This window comes from Loxodonta africana, chromosome 11 (assembly GCF_030014295.1).
Source record: "Loxodonta africana isolate mLoxAfr1 chromosome 11, mLoxAfr1.hap2, whole genome shotgun sequence".
Classification (NCBI taxonomy): domain Eukaryota; kingdom Metazoa; phylum Chordata; class Mammalia; order Proboscidea; family Elephantidae; genus Loxodonta; species Loxodonta africana.
In genome coordinates this window covers 69,063,215-69,077,425 of record NC_087352.1, presented here as the reverse complement: position 1 = coordinate 69,077,425, position 14,211 = coordinate 69,063,215, and the positions used below count along the sequence as shown (strand labels likewise).

General features: G+C 37.9%; 1 long non-coding RNA gene across 2 annotated transcripts; it reads left to right on the top strand.

The window, feature by feature from the left end:
- Positions 1-792: 792 nt before the first annotated feature.
- Positions 793-9,478, top strand: LOC135232858 (uncharacterized). 2 transcript variants are annotated; one of them, XR_010323458.1, is made up of 3 exons: positions 793-1,930; positions 2,719-2,803; positions 3,376-9,478. It is a non-coding gene; the product is annotated as an uncharacterized LOC135232858 (long non-coding RNA). The 2 variants fall into 2 exon arrangements; XR_010323457.1 differs by having other exon boundaries at positions 1,023-1,930; positions 3,784-9,478.
- Positions 9,479-14,211: the final 4,733 nt, after the last annotated feature.

Below are 14,211 nucleotides of genomic sequence, written 5' to 3'. Positions count from 1 at the left end.
CTCATCTATGCCAAGAAATATGAAGACAGCTTTCTGACCAACTGACTGGAAGAGAACCATATTTATGCCTATTCCCAAGAAAGGTGATCCAACTGAATGTGGAAATTATCAAACAATATCATTAATATCACAATCAAGCAAAATTTTGCTGAAGATAATTCAAAAGCGGCTGCAGCAGTATATCATCAGGGAACTGCCAGAAATTCAGGCCAGATTCAGAAGAGGACATAGAACCAGAGATATCATTGCTGATGTCAGATGGATCCTGGCTGAAAGCGGAGAATACCAGAAAGAAGTTTACCTGTGTATTATTGACTATTCAAGGGCATTTGACTGTGTGGATCATAACAAATTATGCATAACATTGCGAAGAATGGAAATTCTGGAACACTTAATTGTGCTCATGGGGAACCTTTACATAGGTCAAGAGGCAATTGTTCTGACAAAACAAGGGGATACTGAGCGTTTAAAGTCAGGAAAGGTATGTGTCAGTGTTATATCTTTTCACCACACCAATTCAATCTGTATACTGAGAAAATAATCCAAGAAGCTGGACTATATGAAGAAAAACAGAGCATCAGGATTGGAGGAAGAGTCATTAACAACCTACGTTATATAAATGACACTACCTTGCTTGCTGAAAGTGAAGAGGACTTGAAGAGCTTACTAATGAAGATCAAAGACAACAGCCTTCAGTATGGATTACACCTCAACATAAAACAAAAATCCTCACAACTGGACCCATAAGCAACATTATGATAAATGGAGAAAAGACTGAAGTTGTCAAGGATTTCATTTTACTTGGATCCATAATTAACACTCATGGAAGCATCAGTCAAGAAATCAAAAGACACATTGCATTGGGCAAATCTGCTGCAAAAAACCTCTTTAAAGTGTTCAAAAGCAAAGATGTCACTTTGAAGACTAAGGTGCACCTGACCCAAGCCATGGTATTTTCAATTGCATCATATGCATGTGAAAGCTGGGCAATGAATAAGGAAAACCAAAGAAGAATTGAGGCCTTTGAATTGTGGTATTGGTGAAGAATATTGAATATATCATGGACTGCCAAAGAACAAAAAAATCTGTCTTGAAAGATATACAACCAGAATGTTCCTTAGAAGCAAGGATGGAAAGACTCTGTCTTACATGCTTTGTACATGTAGTCAGGAGGGATCAGTCCTTGGAGAAGGACTTCATGTTGGTAAAGTACAGGGTCAGTGGAAAAGAGGAAGGCCCTCAACGAGGTGAATTGACACAGTGGCTGCAACAATGGGCTCAAGCATAACAACGATTTTAAGGATGGTACAGGACAGGGCAGTGTTTCGTTTTGTTGCGCATAGGGTCACTATGAGTCAGAACCTACTCAATGGCACCTAACAACAACAGCAACAACATAGCCTTAACTTCCTCTCCATATCGAAGTTTTATGACTACACTGTTTATTTCCTCTTTTTTGTTTTGATGTTGTCATCGTTTACATATTGATGTCACTTGCTCCCCATTTTGTCTTTAGCTTTAATTTGTTTTTGTGAATTTCCTGTCTAGATTGATAATTGGTTACTCTGTCCTGTGTTCTGATCTTGGATTATTGTCTGATATTTTGGTTCTCTAAGCAGACTCCCTTTAGTATTTCCTATAATTTTGGCTTACTTTTTTTTTTTTTTTTTTAAATTCTCTTAACTTCTGTTTATCTGAAGATGACCTAATTTCACCATTGTATTTGAGAGACAGTTTTGTTGGGTATATAATTCTTTACTGGCATTTTTTTCTTTTTTCCTTCAAGACTTTATATATGTCATCCCATTACCTTCTGGCCTGCATATTTTCTGCTGAGTGGTCAGAGCTTAGTTTTATTTGTTCTCCTTTGTAGGTGACTTTTTGTTTATCCTTAGCGGCTCTCAAGATTCTATCTTCGTCTTTGGTTTTGGTAAGTTTGATTATGATATGTTTTGGTGACTTTTTTGGGAGGGGGTCTACCTTTTATGGGGTTCTTCGAATTTCTTGTATAGATTATCTTCTCATCTTTAATGAAATCATGGAAGTTTTCTGCCAGCAAACCTTCAACTATTCTCTGATTTCTCTTGCCCCCAATACGCCCATTCTGGTGCTCCAATCAGTTGTAGATTTTTCCTCTTGATAGTGTACCACATAATTCTTAGGCTTTCTTCATTTTTTTTTTAGGTGTTTTTTTTCTTTCTGATTTTTTCCTCAAATAAATGGGTGTCAAGGCATTTATCTTCCATCTTACTAAACCTGGCTTCTATTATCTCGCTTCTGCTCCTATGACCTTCTTTTGAGTTGTCTAATTCTGAAATTTTATTGTTAATCTTTTGGATTTCTAGTTACTGTCTCTGTGGATTCTATTGGCCTATCGATTTTGTCATTTCTTTCTTGCATTGTTTTCCTGAATTCCTCTATTGCTTTGTCTGTGTGTTCCTCGGCTTGGTCTGAGTTTTGCCTGATCTCCTTCCTGATCTCTTGGTGAGCTCCGTATATTAGTCTTTTGAATTATTTCCTTGGCAGTTCCAGTATCTTATCTTACTCCAGAAGGTTTCCTGGTTCCTTATTTTGGCTGTTTGCTGTAGCCGTCTTGACCTGTCTCTTTATGTAATTTGATATTGACTATTATCTCCAAGCATCAATAAGTTATAATTATTATTTATTGTATATTTATTTACCGTGTCCTACCTTTTTGTTTTGTTTTGATATGCCTAGGTAGGCTGGGCTTGTGAGCTACTTTGGTTGTTCGTGTCTTTGACGCTCTCATGTCCTGTCTCCAGGTCGTCAGAACAGCTACGAGGTATGCGAACCCAGGAGTCTATTCACTTTTCTTGTGGGAGCATGGTACATTTGTCTAGGTAGTCGTTCCCTGAGTGTGTGGTACAGAGTCTCACCTACAGTCCTAGATGGACAGGGCTGAGTAAGGGTGTTCAGAACAGGCACAGGTATCTGGCTGCCATAGGGCACCATGTGTGGAGCAAGGCAGGGAGCTGATGGTTGTCCCCAGGGGCCTGGGTGCAGGGCTGATAGTTTTCCCAGGGACCTGGGTGAAGGGCATGTCCCTGTCCCCTAGAGCACATAGTGGAGGATATTGCAGCCAGTCCTTGGACACCCAGTGCTGTTGGCTAGAGTGACTGGGAGGTACCACTTATTCTCAGACCCCTGTTGTGAGTGGCTAGATGGAGTGGGTGGTACCACCACCTCTCAGGCCCCCAGAGTGGGTGAGTGAGGCTTCTGCTTAAGGGGTAAGGGGTGTCAAATGTCACATATCTGCAGCTCCCTCTTGGCTGCTGCAATTGAAAATGGGCTTCAGGTGCATGCCCTGCTGTTTTATGCTAATGAGAGCATGCAATGTTGAATTGGCCCACACAGGTGTGGGTAGGGGTGAAGGCCCTGCAAGTCCATGGACCCTTTATGCTAGTGCCTGGGTGAAGTAGCCACAAGACATGTTCACTTCCTACCCTACTATACTCTACCAAGATCAAATCAATGCCAAGATCAAACACTTGACAATATTCTGGTTGGTATTTTTTTCTTATTCATGTCCATTTATCTTATCTCCTAGTTTAGTCCCTTTGATTCTATGAATGGCATGTCACATTTTCCAGTGCCACCCCTAACCCCCCACCCCCAAAACACATACCTAAGACTATGCATGTAATAGCCAATAACCTTTACTGAATAAAACATCGGTCAAACTAAATAAAGGAGTAGATTCATTTTTTTAAGGTAATTTCTAGTCATCGAAGCCAACTGCTTCACAATCTAACTCTCCAACAGATGCCTGATTTTTCATTTTATTGACACTGCTTGAAAATCTCCAATCTGAGTTAATCCTCCGTGCTGGTAATTTGAATATTGCTTCAGACACAAACCCACAAGCATCTCTCAAAACTGCCAGTTTCAACAACACCAAGTGAATGGAAAATGTGGTGTTGGGGAGAGAGCCCGGTTCATCTCTGCGATATTCTGTACAGCAGTTGTGTGAATATTATCAGTAAAGAGCAGTCTTCAGTTTCCCCCTTTTAGTATATCGCTGCTTCTTTTTCCATATTATACCCTTTCTGACTAGGTTTCTAAGCTTCAGCTTTGGTTTCTGATGATTATTCATATCATCTTTATTTCAGATTAAAAGCCTTTAAGTAAATAACCAAGACTTGAAAAATTGTAGAGGATAATTCTTATATAACACAAACTTCATTATATGGTTCTGTCATCCTCCCCACCCTCCTGCAATCCCTTTTATTCTAATTTTTTTTTGTCAACTTAGTAACTTTATTTCTTGTGTAGTTTTATACCATGTTCAGTTTTATACCATGTTCATTTTTATACCATGTTCAGTATAGATGGTATAATTAGCATTGGAAAATATTTTGTTGTTTTCCTGCATTTATTTTTGTTCAAAGGATCATGTAAAGTTCTGGTACATTAAAATTTAATTTGGAAGAAAACGAGTTTTGTTTCATTTCTCAATGTAATGCCCGTTTCTGTTCAGCTTGTATGAATGATAAAACATTATCAGCCCATGTTTTTCTATTTGGTTTCTAGGCATTTGTGTAAACTAGTTTGGAAAAGCAAGTGTTGCTTTGTTAGCAAGTGTTCAAGGAAGTATTGTAGAGACATATTTTATTCTATGTACCCTGTCACCATGTAGACAGAGCCCAATCCATTATTTAGTAATTAATTTGTTAATTGATTGACCAATAGGCTCAGATTCTTTTTTTTTATTCTTGATTACCAAAAAAGGGGGAAAAAAGGCGGAAGAAAAAAAAAAAAAGCACAAAACCTCCTCTATAGGGTAAATTTAAGGAAATCGCATCAGAATTGAAAATGAATTGGTGTTTACAGATCTAGATAGAATCTGACACAGATTGGCAAACAATGAAAAAGATTTCCTTGCTTGGAGCATAAACATTTTGAATCTCACCAGCCAGGTGTTAAATCTCAGAAAGTAAGTAAACTAAATTGCTCTTCTGGGTGGAGGTGTGGGGTAAAGGAGGGAGGGTGAAGCAACTCTAGTCTTGCTTAAAGTTGTTCACATTTTTTCTCTAGGGTCAGGGAAAGGGCAGGGAGTTTTCCACACTTTCCAGTTTATGTAGGTCTCTCCTCTTCCTCTTTCTCCCTCAAACTTTAACAATTTAGAATTAGAAAAAAGGCGGAGAAATGGACTGTGAATACACAGGCTCTCGACTCCATGGCACTGGGTTGACACTGGGTTTAATGCCATGGGTGCCCATAGAATCTTAAGAAAGTGAAAATTGTGAAATTTACAATAAAAATTATTTCTGCAGAGGATGATCAGATGATTGTGTAGACCAATCACTAAGTCAATCAACTATAAATGTTATGAATGAATATTTTAGTAGAGAAATTAAGTCACACCAATTAATTTTTATGTAGCAAAATCATATTTTTCTCTGAGTTAACTTGTGCTTGCTTTAACCATATTTTTTCAGGTATGTATAAGGTGTGTGTGTGCATGTATATGTTTATGTGTCCGTGTCTGAGAGAGTGAGTGTAAGGGTGATAGTGATAATGATGGATCCAACGATTGTCCCACTTTGTTAGGGTGTAGCTGGAGTGAACTAGATAAACAGGTCATGTAGAAGTGGAGGGTCTGTATTTAGTTAACTTTGTATAAGTTAAAATCACAAAATAAAGTTTAGTTCTAAGGATTTCTTTTCTTGGGACTTCTTCCACCAACTCCAATTCTCATGGTTACAGCAGAAGACTCCTTCTGGCTCTGTTGGTAACATTTGACATTATTCCATGAATATGGTTTATTAGTCCAGGATTAAACACCTGATGAATACTAGATTAACTATTCTCTCTTGAGAGATTTGAAACTGGAGTAAGACACTCTTGTTTTCACATGACTTTATTTTAATGATAAAGATAAAACCATGGAGCAATGACTAGCCCTTTCCTATTTGGTGGACTGGAATGCAAAACAGTCTAGAGAAAGAAAGATGAGGAAGGCTAATTATAGAAGAGCAGATATGAGAGGAAACCAGAGAATAATAATTCAATTTCAGCCCTGGGCCAAGTTAATCTCTGGAACTCAACTTTGTGCCTACCCTTGTGCTCCTTGACACATTCTGGGCACTGAGGATGAAATCTACTTTCTTGCTTAATCAACTTTGATCTGATTTTTGTTATCTTTCATGAAAAAACCTAAATAATACACTAACCCAGGATAGTCTTAAACGGTAAGATTGAATATACGGGGAAAAAAAAGTTAATTCCTATATTTAATGACATGTGGACAAATTATCCACTGATTCATTGTTTTCTTTGATTTGCTGTTTTGTGATAAAAGAACTCTATGATTTTGTGAGTTTTCTTTAAAATCCTTTAGGCCATTCCTGGGAATATATTTTTAGAACTTTTGTGTATTACAGTCTTAGTCATCTAGTACTGCCATAACAGAAGTACCACAAGTGGATGGCTTTAACAAAGAGAAACTTATTTTCTCACAGTCTATCTAGTAGGTTATAAGTCCAAATGCAGGGTGTCAGTTCCAGGGGATGGTTTTCTCTCTTCATTGGCTCGGGAGGAAGGTCCTTGTCCTCAATTTTCCTCTGGTGGAGAAGCTTGTCAGGCTCAGGGGCTCTGGGTCCAAAGAATGTGCTCTGCTCCTGGTGCTGCTTTCTTGGTGGTATGAGGTCCCCAAATCTCTGCTTGTTTTCCTTTTCTTTTATCTCTTGAGAGATAAAAGGTGGTAGAGGTCACACCCCAGGGAAACTCTCTTTACATTGGATCAGGGAGGTGACCTGAGTAAGGGTGGTGTTACAATCCCACTGTAATCCTTTTAACATAAAATTACAATCACAAAACGGAAGACAACCACTCAATACTGGGAAGCATGGCCTAATGGGGAGCATACACATGTTTTTTGGGGGTCATAATTCAATCCATGACAATTACAGTACAAGAATGAAATAAAACTGAACAAATGATGTCTTATTCCTTACACTTCACTCTAAGAAAAAAATATTTCAATATATAGGCTGAATTTAATTACAGAATCAAAGAAACTTGAATGGTTAGGAGATACTGTAATTGATTCAGAGGAAGAATAGGAAAAAGAGGATAAAGGGTTAAAGGAATCAAAGAAGTTATCAAATAGTATTTGAGGAGAATGAGAGCATAGGCTTACTGGAGAAGGGTATGAGTGCCAGCCTGAGTCAGCAGCCCAGTGATGTGTAGGTGGTATTGTCCATCTCTCCCACAATGCCCCAGGCCACATTTCCATAACTAAGAGATGATTCAAGTATGCCTTCCACCCTGGTCCATTATGTGACTTTCAACGCTTTCCTCTCTTCTCACATCTTCTATGTAGTCTTCCCTGGTTTTGCCAGTTTATTCTGATGACGCTCTGTAAGTATCTACAGTTGTCATTGAACATAGCTGCCATCAGGTCATAGCTGTCTCATAGCATTTCTATTATTGTTTTCTTCTGCCTTTTGATGTTTTGTTTTTGATTCACTTGTTACTGCCTGCCCAATGAGTCAGCAAATTCTCAAAAGTCAAGATATCAGTATTTCAACACGTATATCCTTATCAACATCTCAGATACCTCCAAAACAGATGGATGAACACTTGAATTATGGAAGAATTAAAACCATGGAAACTTGCAGTTTGGTACTGAAAGCAAGAGGCTATCAACTGTAACACTTGCACTTCACTTTCTTTATTCAAATTTATGTGTTCTTTACTGTGACCAGTTTGGCTGAATTGATTAAGAGACATAGTTCTAAAATAGGTTAGACAATTTTACTCTTGGTCACTTATTTTGAAAATCTGTCAACTTTCTCAAAATACCCAAACCACTATTTCTCTTAGGTGTCCTGAATTTAACTCAGTGTATACGGTATATGTGCGTGTGTGTGTGTGTGTGTTAGGTGTGTGTTAGGTGCTGTCCAGTCAGTTCCAACACATGCCTGAGCCCATTATAGGGGCCACTGTGTCAATCCATCTGGTTAAGGGTCTTCCTCTTTCTTGCTGACCCTCCACTCCACCAAGCACGATCCCTTCTCCAGGGACTGGTAGCTCCGGATAACATTTCCAAAGTACGTGAGACTTAGTCTTGCCATCCTTGCTTCTAAGAAGCTTTCTGGTCGTACATCTTCCAAGACAGATTTGTTCGTTCTTTTGGCAGTCCATGAAATTTGGCAGTCAATTTTTTTTTTTTTATCCTTCCCTAGTACCATAATTCAAAGGCATCAATTCTTCTTCAGTATTTCTTATTCATTGTCCAGCTTTCACATGCGTATGAGGCAATCAAAAACACCATGGCTTGGTTCAGGTGTACCTTAGTCTTCAAGGTGACATCTTTGTTTTTTAACACTTTAGAGAGGTATTTGTCCAATGCAATATGTCTTTTGATTTTTTGACTGCAGCTTCCATGGGTGTTGATTGTGGATCCAAGTAAAATGAAATTCTTTACAAGTTCAATCTTTTATCCATTTATCACAATGTTGCTTGTTGGTCAAACTATGAGGATTTTTGTTTTCTTTATGTTGAAGTGTAGTCCATACTGAAGGCTGTGGTCTTTGGTCTTTAATCTCTCTTTCTATAAATCAAACCCACTGCCTTCAATTTGATTGTGACTCTTAGCAACACTATTGGTCAGAGTAGAATTGCCCCGTAGGGTTTCCAGTGTTGTATATCTTTACAGAAGCAGACTGCCACATCTTTCTCTGGTGGAGCACCGACCTTTTGGTTAACAGCTGAATGTTTTAACCACCGTGCCTTCAGAGTTCCATATATATATGCAATATTAAAATAATTATCTAAATTTGTCATTCTCTCTCAATATATTCATAGAAAGAGACATAAATTGATAGACAAATAGATGATAGATTAGATAGATAGACAGATGATAGATAGATAGATGATAGATAGATAGATAGATAGATAGATAGATAGATAGATAGATAGATAGATAGATAGATATAGATATATACAGGCATATGTGTGTGCATTCTCTCTGAAACCCTATGAGGCAGTTCTACTCTGTCCTTTAGGGTTACTATGAGTCCTAATCAACTTGATGGCAATGGGTTTGGTTTTTGGTTTTATATACACATATATGTGCATGTGCATACACACTTTTATGTATATGTAGGGAGATAACAAAATATGTGTAGATATGTAGGGAGATAACAAAAGAGAGATCAAGAGATGCATTAGGGAGAGTTTAAGTTAAATATCATATGCACATGCAAGCACACACACAAACCCCACACACATTCTCACATTATTTTCAAGATCTGAGATCAAACAATTTCACATGACCTCTGCCAACATATGATGCAGCAAACTAAATGCAATTATGTTTAACTGCAATCAATAGAACCAATTCCAAGTGGTGAATAAGACCTATGAAAAATGGTGATGTAAGATATTCCCACAAACCACAATTACAGAGACATAAAACCCTCCAGGAAAGAAACATTTTTCCCAACAAACTATTCATTACCACAGAGGAAACCTGAATTGAGCTTCAAAAACATTGCATTGAATTTGAGTTTCTCATCTAAAGTGATGGAAAAATCCTTATCCAGCCTCTTAGGAAGACAGAAATGACAATATCCATTTTCAGCTGGGGAAACTGAGCCCCATAGAGAACACCCATTACCCTAAAGCCAAGTAGAGCTAAGGATTGAACTCATTCTTGACCTGGACGCTTGAGTTTTCTGTTAGGGCACAAAGAGAATCTGCCAGACATCATTAAGCATGATTTCTTCCTCCAACTGGCTTTGAATGTAAGCTGTACTTTACTCAGAATCCACAGGCAGGGGAAAGCAGCAGCTCAGTGCCCTACTAGAAAAGAGCAATAACATTCAAATGAAAATTGGAAGCTGAAGATCTAATCATTAACAACAGATGGTTCAACTTGAATCCGATAAACAAGTTTTGTTGTTTGCTTTTCTTCCCTCCTCCCTGCCTCACCCACTTGAAAAGTATGAAAGTGTGCTTGCACGTAAAAGTGCTGTGCCCTGCACCAGCACCATGGATGACGTACCTGATGGAAGGAAGTCTTTTATGACCAACCTGGAATCTTTTCAACTTGAAACATACTTTACAGTCTGACATTGAAAGGAAGTCTGTTGCGTAGTGTTTCTGCCCTATTTGTTTTCTTTTTCAGAGCTACTGACTGCCAGGGTCCCTTAATGTGCTCCAATGAAGCCTCTTTATCTGGTTCTATTGTTGTTCTTTGTCCACTCTCCAGCCAGGGCACTTGCCTTCCTAAAACCACAAACATAAAGGACATTTGTTGAGCCTGCCTAGAATCTGCCCTCCTCCTCTTTGTGTTCCAGTTCAAAGAAGAAACAGAGGATGGCATATGAGGAATGCTACCTAGAGAATGCAATACACATTACAACTCTATGTCAGAAAACTTCATAGACATAATGGACATTCAATTGTGATTCCCAAATTTTAGTTCCTGGGGAGAGATAATCAAGTTTCAGACGTTGCACCACTATACATGATGGGTATATCTTTAAAATATTCCAGAATGAAATATCCTTCAAATCATGTAGATAAGTAGCTCCAGTATTATTTGATGTATAGCTCATTACTGTGTCCTTAACCTCTGAATAGTTTCGAGGAAGTGGCAGAAGCAATATAGTTTAAGTCAAAAAGATAGCCTTAGTGTTACCTAATCAGTCCCATAGAAATCGAGATGACCATGAAGAACGCTTCTTTATCAAATTCTAGTTAGTTATTCTTTCCATGACTCTCTTAGGTGAGAAATAAGCAGAAGCACCTCTTTCTTTATTTAGCTGAGGACCTCTCTTGCTCTACCTAGCTTACTCAAAGGGTGACCTGGACCTCCTTCCAAACCCCTTGGTTGTACATTGCTCATGAATCTCAGGCCCCTCAGAGTATTGCAGCTTACTGTGGAATCCTTCTGAACTCATTATTTACCCAGAAAGCAGCTGAGTTTGTCACACTTCTCTGACTATGGGTCCTTTATTGGATATATTATGGTGAAGACCTTATACCAGTCTGTAGCTTGCAAATGATAGCCTCTTGCAATGAGACTGATGCTGAAAAAAAGAGACTACACATTTTTTGAATCTTTCAACAGAAGTATTATGTTTGTATTAACTAATTCTGGCAATGCAAAATATTTTATTTCATATTTTTTATGATCCTGAGGCTAGACAGGGAAAGCTTCATTTCTCATCCTTCTGCTTCACATCCCTTCGTGCTTTACAGAGAGAAATGCCATCTGTAAATAAAAGCCAAATTTCATGGGATAAAACAGAGAGGACAACAGAGGGGTTTGGCAAATGCAGGTAGACTGTTGCACCATCTACTAAGTCTCAGATGAGGTCTCTATAAGTCCCTAATACTATGTATTGAGTTTAACTCAACTTTATAACACAAACCAGAGCCCTTTTAAGGAAGAGGAACTCAATGGAAAAAATTTCCTATAGTCTTCAAATGATTCAGCTGTTTGTTAATCCGGAGAAAATTGTGCATTCCTAAGGATACTTAAGGTTATTTTCCATATCTTCAAATCACCTATACATTCTCAAAAGTTCTACTGTGGGAACTTGATTGGGAGACAGTCAAAATAGTTCTTTTTTTAAAATTTTTTATTGTGCATGTGTGTTTCCTTTTCATTCTTAATAATAGCAATCAGTGTATCTACCTTCAATTTTCAATAAAATTATTTTATTCATATTTTTGGGAAATATCAATTATTTCACACATATCCTTGTGCAGTAAACTGACCCATTAAAAGCAATCCACAAAAGGATTTTCTTTTCTTCTGTTGTTATTTGAATGTGGGACAAGTCTCTGACAATCCATCATCTTGATGGAAACATTAGAAAATTATCAATGATAATGGAAAGTTTGGATAACTAGTTGTGGCTAACTCTACTATGTTTTCCAACTCTACCTCTTGTCTTCAAACAAAAGAATTATGCATGACTACGTGTACCTTTAATGCTGAGCATGGCCATGTATCTAGTTTTGACCAATAAAATCTGGACAGATCACTCAGTAACTCAGACTCACTGCTGTCGACTGGACAGATGCATGTATCATATCTGAGCAGAAAGCTCTTTGAGACATTGTGAGTTTTCACTAGCTTCCTCAATCCCTTAAAGAAGCCCATCACAGCCAAGCAGGATCCCAATCAACTTGCAACAAAAGAACTGTTGGCTGGTATGTAACTGGAGCTCCTAAGAAATAAACCTTTGTTTTTGAAAGCTGCTGAGATTTTGCAGAGTTGATGAGCAAATTCCACTCATCAGTTAAATGTAAAAGTGAAGTGTGTTACCAGTTGAATGCTTAGCTTAATTCAACAATGTGTTTTTCTGTGATATATTTTATGACACTGACTAAAAATTTCAATACATTTATCCCACCCATCGCATATTCAGAAAGGGTTTTGTTTTTTTGTTTTTTTTTTTTTCACCTGAGTGGGCCTGAGATTTTGATCCAACGTTCATAACCAGGTGAACTACAGCCCCAATATACCAACCAGGGCTCAGAGTATAGGGTAGATTTCTGCAAAGGAGGTAAGAAAAGAAATGGACCCCAGGGTCAACTGTGTCAACCAGGAAGACTTTAGTTAGGGTTTAGTTATCATACAGTAAAAAGACAATGCAATGTATTATAAGATGTTATAAGTTTTTATTTCTCAGTGACTTTCTGATTTATTTAATCTGTTGTTTTTCTTAGCTTAGCGTAGTTCCTTTAGAAAAACACTGTCATTCACCTTGCCGTTCTGATTGAGGCACAGGGTAAGTAGCTTTTCATTTAAACCTGACTTAGTGATGAAAGTGGTCATTCCAGTCAAACTCCTGAAGAAACCTGAGTCTTAGAAACTGGAATATTTTAGACTATAAGTAACAAAACGTCCAACACAAATAACCTAAATAGTAAGGTGGTGTACAAGCTTTTGCAACTTAAAGACCAAAGATCGGGATAGGGCCCAAGTTTCTATTTTCCTTGATGTCTTTAGTTCTCCTGCATTTTGTAGATTGGTTTTGAACTGAAACTTGCTTTCATTGTGCTCATAAAATGTGACATCAAGAAAGGACTAGAGCACCATTCTTCTTTGTATCAAGCTGAAAAAGGAAAAAAAAAAAAATGTGTTTAAATTTTGAAATAGAAATTTCCTCTCAGTCTAATTAACATAACTTTAGTCAAATGCCTTTTCTCAAGTTCAGGAGTATTTGCCAGGGAAATACTGTGTAGAATATACCCTGTTTTCAGTGACTGAGTCACCAAAATTTGCCTGGATAGAGTAGAATCCACTCCTGCAGTTGGAGATGAAGTCTGCTTTCTCTAAATCACATGGGCAGTGTGGATGATTGAACAGTATCACGGACTCAGTTGGGATAGAAGAAGAAGTCTCTGATGCTGTGTTGCCAACTAACAGGTTCCACTCTACTGGTAGAGCTAAAATACTAGAGAGAAGAAAATCAGATGGGTATTGCAATAATTTTTGCTTTTTCCTCCCAAAATTCTCTTATTTGCTTTCAGATTAAATTGCCCTTTCATGAATAAACACTCAACTTTTCCCTTTACTGTCCTTTGAGTGTGTCCTCATTTTCACACATTCGAGCTTGTACTGTTCCCTCTGCGAAATGACCTTCTCCTTTAAGTGATCAACTTGTTACAGTCCTACATCTCTTTCAAGTCCTGGTGAAATTATCTCCTCTATGTAATCTGTCCTGATCAATTCAATCCACAGTGATTTCCTCTTCCTATGACCCATGTAGCAATTGTTGTCAAAAGCACTCATTTATTACTTATATACTCTCTTATGACATAATCAGTACTTTGCATTGCTATTTCTTGCCGTGTCATTAACCTTTGCATGTTTTCTAAGCCCTGTATTCCAAATTTAACTATAAAATTTGACCTGAGGGAAGAAATCATATCTTTTACATTTTAAGAAATTTTTTTTAACCCTCCTCTCTTAGCCTGGCTTCTCTAGAGAAGCAAAACCAGTGAAGCATATTATAGATAGATAGCTAGATAGGCAGATGGGTAGATAGGCAGATAGATAGGCAGATAGATAGGCAGATAGATAGATAGATAGATAGATAGATAGATAGATAGATAGATAGATAGATAGATAGATAGATGGATGATAGGTAGGTAGGTAGGTGGATGGATGGGTGGATGGATGGATGGATGGATGGATGGATGGGTGGATGGGTGGATGGG